General features: G+C 34.0%; 1 long non-coding RNA gene across 1 annotated transcript; it reads right to left on the minus strand.

Moving 5' to 3' along the window:
* Positions 1-3,793: 3,793 nt before the first annotated feature.
* On the minus strand, positions 3,794-6,550 carry LOC143051027 (uncharacterized). Its single transcript, XR_012970549.1, has 3 exons — positions 5,961-6,550; positions 5,137-5,224; positions 3,794-4,002 (listed from the first exon to the last, which is right to left on the minus strand). It is a non-coding gene; the product is annotated as an uncharacterized LOC143051027 (long non-coding RNA).
* Positions 6,551-17,915: the final 11,365 nt, after the last annotated feature.

Genomic DNA, 17,915 nt, shown 5'->3' on the forward strand with positions numbered 1-17,915 from the left:
CCCCTATATTGCGTACACGGTAAGCTGTGTTTTATTGATATGAATATACTTATAGTCACCATTTTGAGTAAGTATGTATGTTTTTGAAGTTGCTAGTTATTTGTTTGAGATGCCTATAATAAACCCTAGACCCCACTCAGAGCAATTATCTCCCAAAATGACGAGTCTACATCAGATCGTTTTCAACTTATGAGTTTGACGAGTCCTTGGGTTTTTTTCCGCCTCTCTTGAAATTTCTTCACAAAAGTCTCTGGTTAAAATAGTCAGATTTTGTGTTAACATTAAAAATGATTAATTAAGGAACTCTATGGAACATACCAAGTGTGTTTGTATGGATTCATTGGTTCTTTCGGGAAAGATTTCAAAATTTGAAGAAATCGACATTTGTTTGATCCTTTCAGCCATATTGGGTTTTTCAATGTTGATACAACACGAATTAAGTATCTTTTACATAATATTTCTGCACGTTTTTTTCCATTTTATATTTTCTCACCAACAACTTCAGGTGGTTTTGGTGTTTTCCGCCATCTTGTATTGGTAAAAAACACAATAGTTCTAGTTTTTTTTAATTAAGTCAGCAAAGGAGTAGGTCCGGTAAGGGCCGATTTTGGCCTCAAATTTCAAGTTCATCTAATGAAAGTTTTTGGACACTTTTTAAACACTTAAGTGTCTATTTCAATTGATTCGATTAGTTTATGTGAAAGATTTTAACTGATTTAGTCATTAAAAACGCTCTGATTCAAGCCTAAATATGAAAAATCTATCAAATATGCCAAAAAACGTCACTTTTCAGATGGTTTTTGTCAAAAATGAATGTGGCCGCATCCGTGTTCATCCTCAACCTTTAAATATGTTTTGTATTATTATCAAATACAGCTTACATTTCAATATTATGAATGAACACGAATGCGGCCACTTTCATTTTAGACGGAAACCGTCTAAAAAATGACCAAAATGGTAAAATTTTGAAGAATTCAGTAATTTAGCATGACTTATTGATGCTAAAACGCGATATTTGTGCATTGTATCGTCAAGAACAGCTCATATTTATGTAGCAGAAGCATTTTACTTTCCAAAATATAGCTTAAAGATTACATTTTCACAATTTTCTAAAACTGCTATATTTTGGGGCCAAAAAGAGGTCTTAGTGAACCTACTCCTTTCAATCCAGGAGTACAATGTAATAGGAAGAATTTCGATTTAAATGAACAAATTCATTTGATTCTAAGTTATAATATATCATTCTTTAACAAAAGTAGAATAGTTTACCTTGATTTTGATTTATTTTTACATTACGAATTAAGGGGAGGTAATTCAGAAATAGTACTATTTATAAAGGAATCCAACGGATGTTTGTCCATTGAATGTGTAGTTCCTTATGTTTGATTTAATTCAAGAGGATAACCAAATGTACAGTGTGAGCGGACGGACGACGACAGATGCGTATTACGCAACCAGATCACAATATATTACATGAATACTGATTAATGGTAACCAATTTGATCTTTGTCAAACCTTCCGGACGTAACTTCGTAGTTAAAGAAAAGCCGATGATCACAAAGTGATATTTAAGTCATAAATCGAAAACCATCTAACAACGCTATGACAAAGAAACGGAAAACGACGAAAACATAAAAAAAAGTCTATAAAACACAACATAAAAAACTGCAGGCTGAGCAATAAGAACCAAACAAAAACCTGGGGTGATCTCAGGTGCTCCGGAAGGGATAATGCTTCACATGTAACACACGTCGTGTAATAACACCATAAATGTTGAGATAAGTCGCAACCATAAGCTAACATTAGGTCGCATTATCAACAATATATGGGTAACATGCTAAATTAATATGCTAAGTATAATATATTTTCCATTATTGACGACATGTGTTTATGATTATATAGTTCTCGTTTGCATTGCTTGTGTTTTATCATATCGTTGACTTTTATAGCTTAATAGGTAGACCTTGGTTCACGGAAGATAACTCTTTAAATCAGTCAAGCGTTTGTAAAAGTCAAGTTCATCAATGTATTTTAAGCATTTACCTGAAACAGATTGAAAATAATCTATGTAACCTAGAAGCTTAGAATATGTTTTTGAAAATGGTTGACACAAACGTCCTGAAGATTTTAAGAGTTATTTCCCTCAACCTCGGTCTACCTCCTTAACATAAGGTTTAGATTTTGCGCATTGTTGAAAGCAGTATGATGACCTAAAGTTGATGTCTCTCCAGCCTAGAACATATTCTGACAGTTTCATCCTAGAACATACTCTGACAGTATCAGCTTAGACAGATTCTGGCAGTTCCATCCTAGAACAGATTCTGGCAATTCCACCCTAGAACAGATTCTAACAGTTCCACCCAACAACATATTGTGACAGTTCCATTCTAGAACATACTTTGACAGTATCATCCTAGAACAGATTCTGGCAGTTCCACCCTAGAACAGATTCTAACAGTTCCACCCAACAACAGTTTCTGGCATTTCAAATCTGGAACAGATTTTGACAGTTTCACCCTAGAACAGATTCTTACAGTTCCAACCTACAACAAATTCTGACAGTTACACCCTACAACAGATTCTGGCAGTTCCAAACTAGCACAGATTCTGGCAGTTCCACACTGTCACAGATTCTGGCAGTTCGAACCTAGAATAGATTCAAACAGTTCCACCCTATAACAGGTTCTGACAGTTCTACTCTGGAACAGACTCTTAAAGTTCCACCCTAGAATAGATTCTGACATTTCCACGCTAGAACAGATTCTGACAGTTCCAGCCTACAAAAATTCTAAAAGTTCTAACCTACAACAGATTCTGGCAGTTCCGAACTAGAACAGATTCTGGCAGTTCCACCCTAAAACATATTCTGACAGTTCTACTCTGGAACAGATTCTTAAAGTTCTTCCCTAGAATAGATTCTGACATTTCCACCCTAGGACAGATTCTGACATTTCCAACCTAGAACAGATTCTGACAGTTCCACCCTAGAACAGATTCTGACAGTTCCAACGTAGAACAGATTCTGAAAGTTCCAGCCTACAACAGATTCTAAAAGTTCAAACCTAGAACAGATTCAGACAGTACCACCCTAGAACAGATTCTGACAGTTCCACACTAGAATAGATTCTGACAGTTCTACCCTAGAACAGATTCTAAAAGTTCAAGTCTAGAAAAGATTCTGACAGTTCAGCCCTAGGACAGATTCTGATAGTTCCATCCTACAACAGATTCTTGCAGTCCCTACCTAGAACAGATTCTGACATTTCTACTCTAGAACAGATTCGTAAAGTTCCACCCTTGAATAGACTCTGACATTTTCAACCTAGAACAGATTCTGAATGTTCCAACCTAGAACAGATTCTGACAGTTCCAGCCTACAACAGATTCTGGCAGTTCCAACCTATAATAGATTCTGACAGTTCCACCCTAGAACAGATTCTGACAGTTCCACCCTAGAATAGATTCTGACAGTTTTACCCTAGAACAGATTCTAAAAGTTCCATCCTAGAATAGATTATGACAGTTCCACCCTAGAACAGATTCTGACAGTTTCAACCTAGAACAGATTCTGACAGTTCCACCTTAGAACAGATTCTGACAGTTCCCTCCTAGAACAGATTCTGAAAGTTCCGCCCTTGAACAGATTCTGACAGTTTTGCGCCAGAACGGTTCTTAATTATATATAGTTGTCCTAAGATAAAACTGGTCAAGAAATGTTCTATGAAAGAATGTTTCTGGCGTTTTTGAAGAGACTTAAGAATTGAACACAACTGTAGTTATGAAGTAAGATAAATTCATAGTTGCTCTCGTATTTTAATTTATGATTATACAATTCTATACATACTAAACGTAATACAATTGTTTACATTTTTTAAGGTATAATTACAAAGTATTACATGTACACTTGCAGTTAAAAAATGTATATTTGCCCTCTCATCATGTATATCGTATTAAGTCTAGCAAATCTTACAAGAATCCTCTCTGCCGACAACTGTCAACCGTCTGTAAAAAAAAAAGGAAATGTTTTAAAATATCTCAATTTTTATTTCACAAATATATTCCAACCATTTAATTTTCGACCGGAAGTGGGGGATAGTTGTATTTATTCAAAGTGTTATACTCATAAAACAGAGATCAATATTTTGAGGATCAGGGTGGGATTTACAGAAAAGATATTAATGGACAAAACATGCAGAATAAAGGGCTATAATAATAAAGAATAAAAATAAAATAGACCCAAAAAAAATAAAGGGAATAACGTGGTACTACAATACAAAGAATAGAGAATAAAGGGCCAAAAATATAAAGAATAGAGAAAAAAAAGTGCCAAAAATATAAAGAATAGAGAAAAAAAAGTGCCAAAAATATAAAGAATAGAGAATAAAGGGCCAAAAATATAAAGAATAGAGAAAAAAAAGTGCCAAAAATTTAAAGAATAGACAATAAAGGGCCAAAAATATAAAGAATAGAAAAAAAAAAGAAAAAAAAGGGCCAAAAATATAAAGAATAGAGAATAAAGGGCCAAAACTATAAAGAATAGGGGGAAAAAAAGGGCCAAAAATATAAAGAATAGAAAATAAAGGGCCAAAAATGTAAAGATTAGAGAATAAAGGGCCAAAAATATAAAGAATAGAGGAAAAAAGGGCCAAAAATATAAAGAATAGAGAAAAATTAAGTTAAAAAAATAAATACAAAAATGAAGGATCCAATACACACTCTCATCTATGATTATCTAAAAATCCAGGTATTTATAACTATTGTTCATTGTGAAATCTTTGTTATTGTTTTAAAATCAAAATTGGAATAGTCGTAAGATTTTTGTTTATTTGTTTGTTTTTGTTTTTGTTTTTTATTTGTTGATGTTTGTTTGTTTTTGCTTTTGTTTTTTTGTTTTTTTGTCTTCATTATCAATAATTATTATTCCCTTCCAGGAATGTTCAGTCACCTACTTAAAATCAACTTTGAACGGACGTCGTCGTCAAAATGAGTCAACAACCCAACAACAAAGTGCTTTAAACCGGAAAAGCAATGAACATTGTGTTGTTTAAACGTTCCAAGGTCTATATCATAAACATTTATGTAATGAGGATTTTTCTTTGACAGAGTTATTTCCGAACTTCTCTACTCTATACGTACCAACAATACAAAGTGGCGTCTTGTTGTATAGAACAATACATATTTTACCAGTGGAGCAGGTTTTTCCTGCGCATGGATCGTTTTGTCCCTAAAACAAACAAAAAAACAACCGTGACCACATCCGCATTCAACTTATCAAAAATATTTGCATTCTCAAAATTGTTTGCTGGATTTTTCGCCGTCGATCATTACAGATATTTTTTTTTTTTTAATTTTGGTCGCATATTTATTATGTTCCTTTTTTACGGGTAAAGGTGTCGTCTGCCATATCGGCGGACTTTCGTCTTTTTCTACAGGCCATTATGTTGTCTGCTCTTTTTGGCGGACTTTTGTCTGTTTGTACGGCAATAATGTTGTCTGCTCTTTTTGGCGGACTTTTGTCTGTTTGTACGGCAATATTGTTGTCTGCTCTTTATGAGTTTTTAAGCGGAGTGCGTCCGTCGAAGTAAAACGGCCATTCCCGAAAAATGAACCAAAAATTATTTAAGGCCATGAAATTAAAATGTCTTAAATAATATTCGTGGATTATGTTTTATTTACGGTTGCGCCCCGTTTATCCTCAAATTATGTGCGAACTGCATTTGCTCTACTTTTACGTCGTTCTGTCTTTTCCAATGAATTAAAATATTCAAACTGCAGAGAAAATTGTTAATTTTAAAACTTGTTGATTTTTCATACTTTCAACTTTTTATTAGTATGCTTATTTTCACACTTTAAAAATATTACCAAATAAGTGAAGTGAAACCTGGCTTAACCTAACCCTGCATAAACCGAAAGAGGTTCGGTTTAAACAGGTTTTACTGTATAACCAACAAACAACTTACGCCTCTCTCTGATCTTACATCCTTATAGTAGTAACCCGTGGCATATCTCTCGGATGATGTATTGTAACAAAGTTCGCACATGCCCGACTCCCATTTAAAGTTGAAAAACGCACAGTCTGCTCGTCTAATACACTCGTTGAAACATGCTTGTGGTCCTAGAGAATACAAAGTTTTATAAAATGGCGTCAACTGTTTTCCTTGAACTGTATCGTTGATTACTTTCCGTTCAATTTTACAATTTTTTCCGTAGTTAGTTTGAAATGTTGATAAAGCAATAATTAGGAATATTGCTTTTGAAATTCCCATTTTCATATGGTTCTTTTCTTGATTTCTTTTTCAAGTTATCAACTCCAGTCCTTTTAATTAAAACTTAAAAGAAAGCAACTGTCACTTAACGATAATAAATGATAACTTGAAGTGACGTTTTACGTATTTTTAAGAAAAATATCACGCATTAATTTTTCTTAATATACCTTCACCTATTTTTTTGTGATAATCAATGCAATTCTCTCCAAAATCAGAGATTTATGTACATGTATGATGCAGATTTTGTAAAACTGTCGCTTATTGAACTTTTAAATTGATTTTAAAAATTATACATTAACTAAATAATTCAAGTGTTGACGTAGACAATTTAAGTGTTCTTTTTATGTAAACACATGGATCTCTTACACAAAAGCTTCCCTATCAACATGTCCGTATCATTGTTTTATATTTCAGATGCTTTGCGGTAATAATTCGTTTACTTAATAAAAAGCATAAAATAACACCAAGTGCACTTTCAAAACTATTTCCCTGTCCGAGCAGATGCTTTTCGTATGTTGTATCCTTATAGTTCATGACTAAACGATCAAGTTTAACAAATTCTCCTATTACGAAACTGTTTTTATTTATATTTCACTGAATATTTCATTAATATGTTATTTCAATTGAATTCTAGATTTCAAACGTTAAACTCTATCGCATATTCGTTCATTTTGTTAAAGTGTTTAATACCATTTCAATTTATGATGATATATTTAGTATTTTAATAATTTCAATTTTGTACTTTAACGACAGAAATGTAACTTAGTTTCTAAACAATTCATCAATTAACCAAAAGAGAGTTGTATGAGAGACTAAGGGTGCTACCATTTGATTTTTATGGGGGTGCTAGGATGAAAAATTTTGTCCTGCATTTTTTTTAGCTGTAATCTCTGTCCTGCCTTTTTATTTTTCACTCTGTTCGGTCCTGCCTTTGTTTTTTACTAGTTCATCCTGACTTTTTTTACACAAATTGTCATCCTGACTTTTTTTTTTTTTTGCAAGTGTCTCATCCTGCCTTTTTTTTTTACTCAAAACTCCTGTCCTGCCTATTTTTTTCAAATTTCATCCTAGCCCCCCCATAAAAATCAAATGGTAGCTCCCTAAGTTTGGTATAATGAATTTACCCGGGGAGGGCACATAAATATGTTTGATGTCTCCTTATTTTTGTCTCTGGAGAAGGGTTAACTGTTGTTCCATTCGAACATGTTCTTTTTTATTTCTTTAATTGTTTCCCTATAGGAAAAACGGTACTATTTATTCTGCCATTGGCGACAATGTTAACATTTTCTAAATTTACCACTTTTTAAGATAAAAACCTGGATAAAACAGTTATATGTTGTGTTAGTACTTTATTACTCTGTTTTAAAAATTAAAGCCAAATAGTATCATGACCAACTTCCAACGGAGCTTGTTTATGTTATCCATGCCCACCGTCATTTTGCACCAAATTTATGAAATTTTGCAAGTCTTTTCGAATAATTCTCTAGAAAATATTTCAATAGGTTTTAAAATTTATATTGTAAATATACACACTGCAGTTATTCATAGATAAATAAAAAAATATATTGTACCCTTACATCCAATCACAGCGCTCCTAATTTGACTTCCTTCACCTGCCTTGGGTACACAAAAGGCCAACCTAATGCTGGGAAAATTAAATACTACCGTTTTCCCTTGAGGACGTTCACTGCTCTTGGTTTTTTTTTACTATTTTTTCAGAATTCCGCATTCTCTGGTTTTAGCCATACAATGTCATTAAAAGTTTTGCCCTCTAAGCCCTACTTTTCTTTTCGTCATTGTGATACATATAGTTCAAAACACTTTTTTCAAAATCTTATAAAATCCTCGTTATTTTTTCGTAGTATTTGAAAGAAAAAAGGAACATTACATTATGAAAAATCTAAAGAGAATCATTTCCGAAAAATGATTCATATCTGACAAAAACAAGGACACTGACTTTTCATTTTTTCTTCTTTTTAGCTGAATCATTTATATAAAATTAATATGTAAAAGTCTTTAAGCAACTTGTTATTTTGAAAGAGAGTATCGAACATTTTTAACTTCCTTTTTAATTATTTTTTTTGTTACAATATTTGAATATGATCCTTTTAGCATCCTGTCTCATCGATTCTTATTGTATATACTTAAAATTAAACATGAGAATCAATGTTTTCAATATAACTTGAGAGAAATTAAATGAAATATTAAAAAGAATATTACTAAAAATCAATAGCTAGTATATGCATGCTACAAAATAACTATTAAAAATAGGATACGATTACTTGAACAGCATTTAAAAGTATATCATTTAACAATATGGATTCGGAATAAAGCTAGCCGCTTAAAAAAGAGGAGCAAAAGATACCAAAGGGACAGTCAAACTCATAGTTTGAAAATAAACTGACAACGCCATGGCTAAAAAAAAAAGACAAACAGAAGACACGAAATAGAAAACTGAAGACTAAGCAACACGAACCCCATCAAAAACTAGGGGGTCATCGTCGTGTTGCTTTTGTAATTACAAATCCGGCAAAACATATAATTCGGTAGGTCACATTCGTGAAAAGGGTAGGGTATTGTAGTTACGACATAAGTAACATATCCGATATTATCTAGGTCACATTGCTGAAAAGGGAACTTCAAGGGTATTGTAGTTACGACATAAGTATACGTAACATATCCGATATCATCTGTGAAACAGATATTCCATAACGGTCAACTAACTCGTGATTCCGTCCGTAAGATTTGAAGCATGCGTATCTAAAATGTCCGCCTTTATCTCTTCGTATTAGTTGGTTATAGTTATAGGTCGTAATTTTACAGGGGACACACGCTTTTGGGATTACTTAATTTGATATAGGGGTTAAAAAAGTGGAATATCGGATATAGGGTTAAAAAGGTGACAAGTGGACATAGGGGAAACAAAAAATTATATAAAAAGGCGGATTTATAAAAAAATTTCCAAACTTGTTTCTGATTTTCATATTTGACTGATATGCAACATTGTACCTGTTTTATTCTGTTTTTCATTTTTAAATAATATTTATGATACTATAAAAGAGGGACGAAAGATACCAGAGGGACAGTCAAACTCATAAATCGACAATAAACTGACAACGCCATGACTAAAAATGAAAAGGACAAACAGACAAACAATAGTACACATAACACAACATAAAAAAACTAACGAATAAACAACACGAACCCCACCAAAAACTAGGGGTGATCTACGGTGCTCCGGAAGGGTAAGCAGATCCTGCTCCACATGTGGCACCCGTCGTGTTGCTCATGAGATAACGAATCCGGTAAATAGTCGAATTCGGTAGGTCACATTTATGAAAGGGAAGGGGATTGTAGTTACGACGTAAGGAACATATCCGATATCATTTGTGAAACGATTATTCCATAACGGTCAACCAACTCGTGATGGCGTCCGTAAAATTTACGAAGAGATGATTTCAACTTCACCATTTGTAACTCTTGATTTAATAGCTTCCTTGTGAGCAACAACCCTCTATCAAGAAAATCATGATAGGAAATGCAAGCACGAGAATATCGTATCAATTGGGAGATATATACACCGTATGAAGGTGCTGCTGGAATGTTGCTACTTATAAATGGAAAGTTCACAATTGGAAAGCTGAAATCATCTCTTTTGTCGTAAAGTTTTGTTTTCAATCGACCCTCATTGTCAATTTCTAGATGTAAGTCAAGATATGAGGCCGATTTAACTGTATCTGTTGTATCCTTTATCTCTAGTTCAATGGTATAGATGCATTCGACATAATCACCAAATTTTGAATTATCTAGTGAAAGAACATCATCTATATAGCGGAAAGTAGAGTTAAAGGATATTGCTACTTCCTAAGAAGTTCCTGTATGAAGTCAGCCTCATGATAATAAAGAAAAAAGTCGGCAAGAAGAGGGGCACAATTCGCTCCCATTGAAATGCCGATACTCTGTTGAAAAACACGTCCTCAGAACGTAACAAATATGTTGTCAATCAAGAAATCAAGCATCTTGATAATGTCAGTTTCAGAGAATTTTTTGTTTGAATTAGAGTAATCCTTCACAAAGTAGCATTTATTCCTTCCTAAGACAAGATACTTGAATCGTCGTTGGCCATTCTTTTTTATGAAACAAAGCAATACCAACTCTTTCAATTTGTCTTTTAGTTTGGAATGTGGAATACTTGTATAAAGTGAATAAAAGTCAAATGTTTTAATACTGTTACAAGATGAAAGAGAGTTAGATTGTATGTACTCTTAAAGATCTGTGGAATTTTTAAGTATCCACATATTAAAAAAAAAAATTAAAAAATAAGGAGATTTGGTATGATTGCCAAAGAGAAAACTATCCAAATAAAGTGGACGTTAGCACTTATAGGCAAATCGTACGGACTTCAACAATGAGATCAACTCATGTCGACTATGAAAGGTCCAGTCATGAAAAATACGAAACAGTTCAATTAAGAAAACTTACGGCCTTAATCATAACAAATTTTCTTACACAAAACTAATATATTTGACAAACATGAACCAACTACAACCACTGATATACAGGCTTCTGACATTGACAAGAAGGTGGCGGGGCTGAACATGTTTGTAGGCGTCCAATCCTCCCCTAAACAGGGTTATTTGTGTACAGCGCGCACAACATACGAACAAACTATAAAAATCTGTTGAAAAGGCTCAACTCATCAGATTGAAACTTTGAACAATATCAAACAAAAACACAGATACGACGTAGCAGGATATACAACGTATATATCCATCCTTCATTCCCAACAACAAAAAAGTCACTAAGTACAGGTCTGAGTGCACTCTCAGTTTACGACAGCTAGTTCAAAGCCAAAAACAACTTATAAAAAATCATATTTTAAGACTAGAATACCAGTCTTCACACATCCAGCATCTATTTGGGTTGTATTATTTTAGAAGTTAAAACTAAAACGAAGGGGGAAAAATAAAAGTGTGTATAAATATTACAAAACAAAAATTGAGATTCGGGAAATGAACATTTTCGTGTCACTCCCCCATTCTCTCGTCCAGGAAAGGAATTGGAGAGAAATCAAATGAGGTATAAATAACAAAACTAGTTAAAATCAATTGCTTATCATCATGTTTCGCTTAAATCAAATTACACAAGAATAGCATTACCTCCATGTATTTGGGTTTTAAAGTATCATTTATAATTGGTATTCCGAATCTTGAGAAACATGATATCTGAGGCTCCCGCAGGGTAAAAAACGACCTGCGACCTCTGGGCTTTTTAGAGGCGACTTACGAGCTGAGGGCCTTCTAAAAACGACCTGCGACCTGTAAGATTTGCAAAAACGACCTCCGACCGACTTCCGTCCTCTGTGTTGGGAAAAAACGACCTGCGACCTGTACATTTACTTTTAAAACGACCTCTCGACGAATTTAAAAGCGACCTTGCGACATGAGGGGGTACCCTGTGGGAGCCTCATATTTCTATGTGGTTTTTTTCTTTGTTTAATTTTGTTTGTCGTTTCGTTGTTGTTTTTTTTTAGTTGATATACTATGTACACATCCAACCTTTGGATCCCGAAATGCTCTTTTCAACGACGAAAAACATTCACAAAAGCGGGCTACAAAACATTTCAGACCAAACTTTTCAAATTACTCATGACTACAAAAATATAAACATATACGTCAATAAGTTTTTACAAAAAATACATATAAACGGTAACTGCATGTTTATGTCAGAAGTGTGTTTTTTATGTTAAACAATATCTTTTCTGTGAATTGTAGAATTGAACTCAGGACCAACTAAAATGTATTCGAGGTAACAACAATTTGTAAAAACACGACGTAAAATATCAACGCTGACATCATTCACAGGACCTTCACAAAAACGTAAAATTAGCATGTGCAGATTTTTGCATAATTCTGATATCCCAATAAGTGCTTCTGGTTTCAAATTATAACAATATGAGAGATTAACGTTCCTAAGCTTTGAATATTTCTGCTTCCCTTCTTCGTCTGGTTCCCTTACAATAACTCGATCTTTGTCACGTTGCGCATGTTCGCGGCTAACAACTTCCGTGACGGTTACCTTTGGTGGCATCTCACAGAAATTTGTAATCCCATCGCAGACCATACAACTTATATTCTCCATACCGAGGCAGCAGGTCAACAGGATTCTAACGCCGTCCAATGTAATTTCTGGACACTGGCTGAAATCTGCAGAAAGCAGGACCGGACAGTTTTGTCCAATTACTCCCAAAGACACGTCTGACAGATCGCAACAATAATTAAAACTGATTGAGGTCAATATTCGACATGAATGCGTCAAGGCGGTTAAAGTAGCAATATCGAAAGTTGGTAAATTTTGCGCCGACAAAATTTTCAGTGATGTACATATTGGAGAGATAGCACCTAGAGATAAATTGGAAGAAAAAGGGCTATCGGTTGCCGTTGAGTTCCGAATGTTAAGTCTTTCTAACGTCTTGCAGGATTTTGTTAACATGGCAACTCCTTTATCAGTAATTCTGCTACAACATTTTAATGACAAATATTTTAAATGTTTTGCATTTTCAGCTATATCATTCAAACTTTGGTCAGTAATATTTGAAAAATCTAAATTTAGTTCGGTTATGTTTGTTTCAGGGAGGAGAATCGTGTGTATTGTGCTATCTTTTATGAAATTTCCAAACGCCGTCAGACGGGTCAGATTTGACAAATTCAATTCCAAGACTGGTGCTAAAAAATCGCTCGAATACGATTGGAGCTCAATTCTTTTGGTTTTCCTGATTTCATTTGCCTTTTCCTTTAATAGTTTGGCGACGGTGTCCATCTCACGACTAATTATGTCACGTTTGTTTCCTATGTTCTGTTTGTGAATTAAGGTCACATTTTCTAAATTAAGATCAAAAACTTGCCTCAAAACAGAAAGAGACTCTGATAAAAATTTCAAGTGCAGAGATTTAAGATTTGGACATTTCGCACTTAGGCCTTTAAAAAGTTCTTTTGAGCTAAGGTAGAAAGAGTCTATTGTAGGTACCAGATCAATTCGTCGAATATTTCTCAAAGTGTCTTTACTTTTTATCAGAAGAGGAAGCAGACGATCTGGGGATGACTTCACATACTGAACATGAATTAAAATCGAGAGAAGATACTTTAACAATGCATCCTGTTTTCCGTGGTTTTCGATAATGAGGCGGTTAATATCTAGATCTGTCCATAAATTCCCAGCTTGTGCTAAGTGTCGCCAATACGTACACACATTGTGTATCTTCCATATTAGATCTTCTTTGCTGAGTTGTTGAAATATTGTAACAAGTAGTTCCGGTGGGAGGTCGTTTATCTCCATTTCTGAAAGTTAAAAGATATACATAGATATTTTTAAATTAAAAACAGATTATTTCCGTCAATAAAGGTAAGAATTGCTTTAAGTCAATATGTAAACAAAATGTTCAATATCTCTTGTGGAGAGTTATCTCAATGGCAATCATAACACATCTTTTTTGATAATAGTCATTATGAGTCATTGTAGTAAAAGAAGTAGTTCAAATGAGGACATAAAGATACAATGTGAATCATACGCAGCGCACTACTTTCTGTAAATTGTGTTATTTCAACAAAAAATGTTTTATAATACACATTTACCAAAGATTTCGTATGATTGCCAATGAGCAATTCTCCACAAATAACACAGAAGTTAAAAACTATATAGATCAAATACACAGAAGTTAAAAACTATATAGATCAACGAACGGCCTTTAACAATGAGCAAACACAAATTGCATGCAGATAACTTATGTTACGAATTTCTAGTGTCATATGTTTACAGTTCTAGACATCATTTTCATGGTTCAATGACTGCTTGAAAAAAGTATTATTTTTTTTTTCATGTGAATTTCTCACCTATTATGGAAAGACGGTACGTAGTAAGCGTGATGCTTGAAGGCAAATATGCTTCAAGTATTAACCCTATATAAATATGAATCTTTTTAGTTATTTTTAGCATGACAAAATCATCGCAAAATCGTCCCCCTCCCATGTCATTGAACTGATGTTACTTTATCCAGCTGCTTGAACGATAACCAGAATGTTCTATCGTAGAAAAGGCAACCTGTCAAAAAATATATACTCTCGAGTTAAAGGTATCAATCATTGTCAGGTTTCTATTGTCCATCTATTGTCCATGTCAATCAATACCGCTCACTTCAATTATTACCTATGGTGAAGTTCTCAAACCTGTTTAATTTCCCAACTTATGGTCCGAGACCACAATTGTAGTCCCTTGATTTTCGTTGTTCGAATATAGTCCCTAGTGTTGACAGTGGGTTACTTGCCATTAATTTTTATACCCCTTTCAAATTTATTTCTCCATGTTTAATGCCTCAAATTGCAAGTAGGGGGTGAAATTACACTGTAAAAAAAAGTTGGGTCCAGAATTTTAAAGGAAAGTAGTGATTTGGTCCAGCTAAAAAAGGTTGAAAATTAGCACTTCGGAAGCTGTCAAAAGATTTCAAGACGCCCTAAACATAAAACTGTCCATATTTTGAGTTAGAGCCGATGAAGTTTTCTATAATTTTGATATAATTTGTCCCAAAAGTAGTACAACACACTGTAAAAGTTTCTTTGAGAAAGCGCAGGTGGGATTTTTTTAATTTTCATTTATGTTCTAAAAGAAATGCACTACGAAATAATTGTGTTCTCGGACCTTATAGTTTATTTTGGCACCTTCTGGAGGAATGAAAAAAAGTGCACTGCAAAATCCTGGTAAGTTTTTAGTTTTCTTAAACATAAAACATATTTGAAATTTATTTATCTAGGGCATGCTATGCCTTAACAATTTTACAGATGCACAGGTTTGTCTGTACTCCGAGTAAATTTTGAGGTGAAAATACGGCCATTTTACCCAAAGTGTCCACATGAACCTTAAGGACGGTAACTTGAAAAAGTAAAATAACAAAAATACCGCATTCCGAGCCCGAGGGTAGAGCAGTCAACACATTGTGTTATAATCTTAATCACCACAAACATAAACAAAAATGTAACAAATAAGCACAAAAAAAAAACATACAGACAAAGCACATCAGCAAAAATGAAAATAATCTATAGACTAAACCCGGTGACTACCGACTTGACTGTATACGGATCTCGCGCAAATGATTTGAAACACTAAACGTGGATTGAACTGTACACGAATGTCGTCACTGTACACAAGATCACTATTGAACTCGTCTTGTTTTAATGAAGTAAATACAATAAATTATTATGTCGTTGTTCTTTTATCTCATTTCATTCATTTATACACACCTTATCTAAAAATAGATCGTAGTTACTATAAATTGTTTACAGCCGTACGGGTTTACATTATTACAAGACAAGTTCTACCTAGTTAGCACGGAAATTGTCACAAGTTATTTTCTCTGTGTTTAGCATGAGAATAAAAACTACCACAAGAAGTAATGTATTGAATTCCTGACAAATTTACATTTGTAAATTGTTTGTATATTCTAAAAATGAGTTCTTACCTGGACTTTGATTTTGTTTACATTATGTTTACATGTTGATTACTTCCCCTTATCCAAATACTACAGAGTTGGCAGAGTGCACTGCTTATTACACACGAATCAAGGCGTTTAAATGAAAACAGAATATATTGTAATAAATGAAATCTAAAAAAACTGCATTTTTACTGGTTTAATGGAGAAATGCATTAAAAGCGTTTTGTAAGCTAATACGCAAAGAACAAAAATTCTTGATCACCGCTTTGTGTATAAAGGTTTGTTAGCTCTGATAAAAGGGGGGGGGGAGTTTTCTGATTATCTTTAATTTTTTGTTCTTTTCTATTTTTTTAGGTATTGTGCTGGGTTTTTTTATGCCACATTTATGGGCATTATGTTTTCTGGTCTGTGCGTTCGTTCGTCCGTCCGTCTGTCCCGCTTCAGGTTAAAGTTTTTGGTCGATCGAGGTAGTTTTTGATGAAGTTGAAGTCTATAATCAACTTGAAACTTTAATTTATAACTATCTTGTCGTTTTGGAGTATGCTGTTTATATATGACCCATTAGATATCAAGACACTTCTCCTTTATCTATGTAGGACTCGGAACCGGGATGGTACGCCGAACCGCGATGGTCACGCTGAAGTACGATGCTCCACGCTGAAGTGCGTTGGTTAACACGTTGAAGTGCGATGGTGACTTTGTGACGCTTACTTGTTGTTAGATACACTGAAGTGCGTTGGTGTGTACACTGAAGTGCGATGGTCGTCTAGAGTACTAACTAAGCAGAACACATTTAATTTTGTCAAATATACTAGTAACTTGTTCTTGTCATTTTACAGTGAAGAAATTGCTCACAACACTCATTTATCTAATTATCGAATATCGTAACAGTTTTTAAGAAATAAAAACCACTAAGTACAATCATGTTTGACTCATATATATAGTGAGACGTGACGCCTTTTCTGTTAAATAAAAAGCTTAACGATTAGCTGTTTCTCTGCTGAGCATCACCAAGTACACCAAGTTTGGACCATTTGGGTTTATTTTGGCCTAACCAATTGCAGAAGATAATAACTGTATACGCAAAATAGAATTATTAAGATTGCGTTTTTTCTGACATAGCAGGTTTCATCTCAAGTATAAAACAAAAAATATAGCTACTTGATATCACGAAAACATTGGTAATACGTAATTTTAGTTTATTATTAAGTCGTGTACACACAATTATGTGATGCATACTTGAAGAGAAGAGTAAATTAGAATGAAATTCAAAACAGTGTGGCTGTGGCCATTGATTGACACATTAAATTCATCCATTGACTGGGACAATTTACGTGAACGTGTGTCTGTAACGACCACTATTCACGACGTACCTACGATAGACATTTAAACTGTGGGGTCACCACAGGTTTCTAAACGGCTTTAATTATAAAATAATTCGAAAAATTAATCAGGAATAACCTTTATGTTTTGATTTATATAATTGATATAAATCAAAACATCGTGTTATTTCTGATTAATTTTTTCGAATTACTTTATTAAGGTGTTGAGAACCTTTAGTGACCCCATAGGTTAAGTGTCTTTAAAAAGTACACAGTGAGCAATGGTCGTTACATACAAACGTTCATCTAAATTGTCCCAGTCAATCAATGGCCACATTCATTCTAATACTAAGATCAATACATTTTATTTGTCTAATAAAACGTTTTCGACATGCATTATACATGCTTTCACAAACACTGGTTAGCACATCTGCAGACCAAGATCATCTTTTAGTCGCCTTTCCCCAATGGTTTGTTTTCCGACTTAGTTTGACATATTTTTGTAACCCCCACCTCTAATGCTCAAAACTGTTTGGGATTTGAATCGTTCGTTTCATTCTGTTTCCTTTCCTTTGTACGTATGAAACCTTCATCTACAAAATTTTATTCTCCTGCCTAAGTAGATATAAGATGTGGTCTGAGTGTCAATGAGACAACTCTCCATCCAAGTCACGATTTGTAAAAGTAAACCGTAATAGGTCAAAATGAGGTCTTCGACACGGAGCAATTTGTATTTGAAAACGTCACATTGTCCAAACGTAATGCAAAACCATCGCAGTTCGGCGAAAGGATCGTCGCAATTCGGCGTAGACCATCGCACTTCAGCGTGACCATCGAACATCAGCG

The sequence above is a fragment of the Mytilus galloprovincialis genome, chromosome 11 (assembly GCF_965363235.1).
Source record: "Mytilus galloprovincialis chromosome 11, xbMytGall1.hap1.1, whole genome shotgun sequence".
Lineage (NCBI taxonomy): Eukaryota > Metazoa > Mollusca > Bivalvia > Mytilida > Mytilidae > Mytilus > Mytilus galloprovincialis.